We start from the raw sequence: 6,324 nt of genomic DNA, 5'->3' as shown, positions 1-6,324 counted from the left end.
GTTGAAGTAGAAAAGTGACCATTCTTTCCAGCCTCGCCGTCCGGCCTTCCGTGTCGTTAATCCTCTCTTCCATCTCATCTGACCGCTGCTCCAACTGAGCCATTTTCTCCCCCATTTCAGCTATTTTAGCTTCTAGTCTTGCTAAGGCTCCTTTGTTTTCCGTCACCGCGTCTGCATGTTCTTGGCGTAGTTTACGGAGCTCCGCTAATATCATCGATACCTCGTCTCCGGACATCGCCATCCCCGGTGCGGCGCTCCGCGCTCCACCGGCGCCTGTATCATTCGCATTTTCTTTCTTAGCTGACTTCCCTTTTTTGTCCATTTTATTTCTCTTATCTTTAGTCTCTGATTATCCGCGTCCTCGACCCCTTTCTGCTGCTAATATCACGTTAAAGAGCTATTTTTACATAAGTTTTCTCTCGGAGCAATTCTCCCTCGTGTCTTCTACATCATGGCGTCACCGGAAGTCCCTTCACATAATTTTCATTCAGAAACAATAGAATTGTCAAAAACCACAACAGTTTTCAGCTTGCTGGTAAACAACACACACACACACACACACACAAATAGTTTGTGTTTGTGAGAAGATAAAAAAAATCTACTGTGCTTTGATGAAGATAAATTGTTGAATATCAGTCCTCTACTCATGTGTGTGGGAGTGTAGTTGTTGTGGCCGAGTGGTTAAGGCGATGGACTAGAAATCCATTGGGGTCTCCCCGCGCAGGTTCGAGTCCTGCCAACAACGTTAAACTGCTGTTCCAGGGGAGACAACATCTGCTCCTACTGTAGGTCCATGTGTCAAAGGTTTTCTTTCAAGGGCTGTAGCAGCTGATGATGAGGGAGAGAGAGAGGATTGGTAGCATGTTGTCTTGTCTCAACCATTCTGGTGTTGACCAAAATCTTTGTTGATACTCCAGTGGTGGTGAAGTTGATGGAAATGTTCCAAGTGGGACGGTTCCATGTTCAACCAGTTTCATCTGGAACTGAGGTGGAGCTTTGGGTTACGTAGGAATTGGTTTGGTTTAGTCCCTGGGAATGTCAGTTGGTGTGTGTGTGTGTGTGTGTGTGTGTGTGTGTGTGTGTGTGTGTTTACATGCAGACTTTCCCTTGTGACAGCTGATTTGGTTTGGAATCCATCTTAGGACATTTTGAGAAATTCTAGCATGTAGTTGTAGTTACTTTGATTTACAACACTGGAAAAAAAATCCCCTCCCCTCCAAAAACCCTCCTCTTCAACTTTGTACCCAAGTTCTACAATTCTACAATTCTACAATTTCATTTAGCAGACGCTTTTGTCCAAAGTGACGTACAACACAAGTAAGAATTTAGACTTAATTAAGGAAAAGTCCATAGGAAGCGCAAAAGTGCTTCAGTTGTGATTTGGTCACAGCTACCGCCATCTAGTGGCAGAAGAAGTGTCGCCCCCCCCTCCCTTTTTTTTTTTCTTTTTTTTGACAGACATACAACATCACACAACACAGTTAGTGCTACATAATCACTAAGTGCTGGGTCTTGGACCCTCTGACTTATTCTACCCCACAGCACAAAGAGGAGAAGAGTCAGGTCAAGTGCCTCGGTGCTCTCTGAACAATTGAGTCTTCAATTGTCTCTTAAAAGTAGAAAGGGACTCAGCAGAACACACAGAGTTCGGTAGTTTGTTCCACCATTTGGGAACAACAGAAGAGAAGAGTCTGGCTAGAGATTTGGAGCAGCGCTGGGCTGGAAGCACCAGGCGTGCTGCTGCATTCTGGATCATCTGCAGAGGCTTGAATGAGCATGCAGGGAGGCCTCCCAGAAGAGAGTTGCAAGTTGTCTCCTCATCAGGCACCACAGGATCCAGTAGGTTCAGTTAAAACAAGTCATTAGAGATTTAAAAAAAAATGTCCATCAAACACAAAATAAGGCTTCAAATAGGTTTCCAATTTTATTTCATGTTGACACATTTTGTCCATTTGACATCAGGACTGCTCCCAGATCGTCTCCATGACCTCATCTCAGCACCAAAGACTTTGCTGTGACACAACAGCAGACAGCAACAAGGACTGCTGCAGTGCACTTGGTAATTGGATGCACTGAAGTCATCCATTCATGTCAGTGATGTCACTTGGCAGGACTGTCATTGCCGTCACTTTCTAGAAAAGAATCCAGACTCCACACGTGGCTCCCATGATAACTGATGGACCTCTGGTTGGAGGCTGGATGATGATGTTTGGTCTGGGGGGGGTTAAGATGGTGGGGGCTGTTTCAGTTCTAGTGCTGAAGGCTTTCACCATGACAGTCAGACTCTCAGCTGTCCCTCATGTTCCCTCAAATGTGCAGTGTGGACCTCACACTCTGAAATTTAGCCTGAAAACTCTTCATGAAAAGCAGGAGACTCAGAGTCTCTGTGGCTCAATCGGTCAGTGCGCTTAGTTAGTCTTGGTTTTCAGAAATCATACAGCATACAAATAATAGCAGGTTGAAACACATTTATTTAAAAGAATTTAACATGGTCACACACACACACACACACACACACACACACACACACACACACACACAGAGCCTGTCTTTGGTATAAAATGGTCTGTCACGTTCTCTCACGTTGCACAACAACAAAACAAACAAAGACGGCCATGTCCAGTGTGGTCCTGGATATGACGACTGGACTGCAGGGTCCCAGTATCACTGTGACAATTCTTTTACTAGCTATGACCTTGGACAAGAACTTCTCAGGAGGAAACTTATCATGGTGGCACAGTGAAGAAAACTGGACCTGAGCTGCCTGCTGAAATCTTGCAGGTGAAGGACAGAGCTCCACCTCTTTGACAGACACCACCACTGTTGGCTCATGTTGTCAGTTTTTGACACACACGCATCTAAACACACACACACACACGCATCTAAACACACACACACACACACACACATGCATGTTCTTGCACACAGAGACTTTTCCTCTGTTTTTGTTTTTTACTGGTTTTGAACCAGTAGTTGGTTTCTGTTGGTTTGATTTGCTTGACTGGTTGTTGTTTGTTTGACCTTGCAAATCCATATTTTGGGTTCTGGCTTGTTCTGCTTTTCATTTTGTGTTTGTATCATGTGAAAGTGGCATAATTAAGACAAAAGACACTGTTAGAACAGAAAGATCCAGAAAACCCACCAACCAGAGGTTTGTCTGGTACAGATGTGGAATTATTGGCTCTCACAATGTTGAGGCAACTGGGAAGAAGACAAACAAAAGAGGCTTGTGTGATTCAGACATTCATCAAAAATGGTCCTGTAGAACTGTTCAATGTGTCATGACTTCAGAAGCTCAAATCCTCTCTAAGTTCTAGTGAGAGTGGAAGAGATTATAAAATGAGAGAAGCAGGGCCCTCCCTCAGAGCTGAAACAGCTCAGTTGGGAGAGCGTTAGACTGAAGATCTAAAGGTCCCTGGTCCGATCCCAGGTTTCAGCAGAGGAACAGCATTGACTTTACTTTCCAGTGGAGGAACTGCAGACATGAAGGAAACTAACATTTTGTCCTGTGCATTCTTATGACATTCAAGACATTTTTGGAGCCTCTTGTTGGATTTTGCCACAGAGAATCAGAGCCAATCAAAAGCATGGTGGACTTTAACATGGAGGATTGAACAAGTCAAGAAAGCAGCAGTTTGACCTTCACAGGTGTTTCTTTTCCTGTCTAAATGCTGTAGAAAGAGCCTGAGTAACTCAGACGGTAGAGCATCAGACTTTTAATCTGAGGGTCCACAGTTCAAGTCCCTGTTCAGGTGCTGTGGATGTTCCAGTGTTTGACAACATGGTACTGGATGAAGTTTAGTGTTGAACAAACTGTCATCATCAAAAGTAGAAGTGTTCTTGTCTTGCCACTGTGCGACTGTTGCTAGAAAAGTGACCAATAATAATTTCATGTGGCATGCAATTAACAAAACACCCACATTAATGGTTGCAGGGGGGCTGGAGCCTATCCCAGCATCTACGGGCGAGAGGCAGGGTTCACCTATGAGCTCTGTCAGGTATGAAGGAACCTGACTGTTGAGGACGTCAGACCTGCAAAGACACAAACACACCCACCAACAGGACCCTGCACACACAACGCTGCATAGGACCCAGGCCTGGGGCCGTCACCAGTGTTCTCATAGAAACCACCAGCGTAGTCCAACATTGGGAACATGAACTGTGTTATAATACTTTTCCAGACTTCTCATGGAAAAAGTCAACAGAACGACAAAAGTCATTTTAGCCAACCAGATATTTGCTTGGACACTGAGTTCATGTGAAATTTAAATGACAGCTGAGAATCACGCCAGAGGTCTGGATATTCAAAGTCTTCAACTTTTGCTTTTGTTGTTCCATCAAGAAAGCCAATGAGCCAGTTAGTTGACAACCAAGAATCAGGTCAAACGGAAAACAACATACGATATGAGGTTTTACTTGTTTCTTGATGGGCAGCCAAGAATATTTTCAGCATTGGATCATTAAAGTCTGTTTCATTTCTGATGTCGTGTTCTAAAATAATTGCTCACCGAAGAAGATTCTAAAAAGTCCGACTTTCTCAGTGATATTCTCTTCTCAGGCTTTCAAATCTTTTAAATTTCCATTTTCCACAAGTGAGTAGAAAGTTGTTACTCTCTTTGAATCCAGGATTTAAATCTAGGGTTCATTTCATGAGGCTTGAACCCTGGATTAAAAGCACATCATTAAATGACTTGTAGTGATATTCTCCTGTTAACATTCCAAATTATTCATTGAGATTTGGACATTACGGAAACATTTTTCCAGATTTTGATGGGCCAGTACAGCAGGAACTGGGGCTCATTCATGGTGTGGTTTAAATTTGAGCCTGGGTTTCTTCCCCTGCAAGATAAATCTGGAAAGCATTTTGTTCAATTCAGAAACGGTTTTGAAGGCAATTTCTCCAGTTGGTCCTGGAACTAGAAAGAGATCTTGTGGTAGGACATTTGTTTTTACTCTATCAACCCTGTGACTCAGACTCAGAAAGGAAATGGAGTTCCATCTTCTTCTATCATCTTCAAGGAGTTCTGGCCCCAATCCAGGTGGAGGTTTTCCTCCATGTGTTCTGGAGGTGAGTGATTAGAATGGAGAATTTATATCCAGCAAAGCTTCCAGTGTTTCAAAGAGTTTTATTAATGCAGGTCCTGTGTTAGGGGGCTCACTTCAATATGTTAAAACATCATCAGCGTCCAGCGCCACCTTGTGTTCTTCTCCATTTATGTAGACACCTTGAATATTTGTGGTCTCTCTCAACCACTGTACGAGGGGCTCGATATGAAGAGCTGGAAGCAGCAGGAACTGGGGGGTCATGTCTCATGGTCTCTCTTATTTTGATATCCCATTTGTGTCCTGTTCTTCCTGTTTTAGTTTGATGTCGAACCTCCCCTCTCATTTTCAGGTTACTTCACTTCCCCTTGTCTTCTGTTTGCCTGAGTCTCTCGGTGCATCCGAATAGACGTCAGGACTCTGAGAGGGAACAACCTCAGCAGAGACTCCTCTATTTCGAGGAAAGGAGAGCTTAGAGAACACTTTTTTGACATCATTCAACATCCTGAGGGACGATCGTTTACAAAGTTCGATTCAATATAGGACACATAAAATCACACCACATGAAGCAGGCTAATGAATAATAAATCAAATATAAAAATGCTTCATTTTAAGATATAAAATATCTTGTGAATATCTGGAGCTTAATTCCAGCAGCAGACCTCCTCAGGTGATGGAATTTATATTTGACATGTTTACCATTAAATGAGACACATTTGCAGTCCATTGAAATCTACTTGTGTTCATGGTGAGTTGATTTCAAAACATGAGCTGACAGAATCTACGTTTAGGTAGGAACCACCATATCCAGGGGTCTGGACCTTTTAGTAGTCAGAGCCATCAAAGTAGCAGACTAAGCTAGCAGATATTAGCATTGAGAAGAGACTGATACCTGGAGCCTACTTTTGGGTCTGGTCAAGTGATAACAAAATAATATGACATCATTGTCAGACTGACGCCTGCTCAACACTGACCAAACACCGCCCTATTGCATTGTGGGAAAATTCTGCTTGGTTTGTGTCCATCAATACACACAAGAAATTTGTCTCATGCTGCCGTGACCCGGAGTCGAACCGGGGTTGCTGCGGCCACAACACAGAGTATTAACCACTATACGATCAGGGCCTCCTCAACACCAGATTGAGCTTCCATGTCTTTGTCTCAGATGAGATCAAAGAAAGAATTCTAAGATCAAACACAAAACTCTGAGATCAAAGGTTGATGTTCCCCAAGGTTCAATTTTAGCTCAGACCCTCTTCAAGGTGGAACCAGCAGAGGAGC

General features: G+C 43.4%; 1 non-coding gene across 1 annotated transcript; it reads left to right on the top strand.

Moving 5' to 3' along the window:
* Nucleotides 1-663: 663 nt before the first annotated feature.
* trnas-aga (transfer RNA serine (anticodon AGA)) lies at nt 664-745 on the top strand. Its single transcript has one exon. It is a non-coding gene; the product is annotated as a tRNA-Ser (tRNA).
* Nucleotides 746-6,324: the final 5,579 nt, after the last annotated feature.

This window comes from Aulostomus chinensis, chromosome 4, assembly GCF_037954235.1.
Source record: "Aulostomus chinensis isolate RoL2024-O1b breed Wild chromosome 4, RoL_Achi_v1.0, whole genome shotgun sequence".
In the NCBI taxonomy this organism is placed as follows: Eukaryota; Metazoa; Chordata; class Actinopteri; order Syngnathiformes; family Aulostomidae; genus Aulostomus; species Aulostomus chinensis.
The sequence above is the reverse complement of the archived record's forward strand: the minus strand, read 5'-3'. Positions and strand labels throughout refer to the sequence as shown.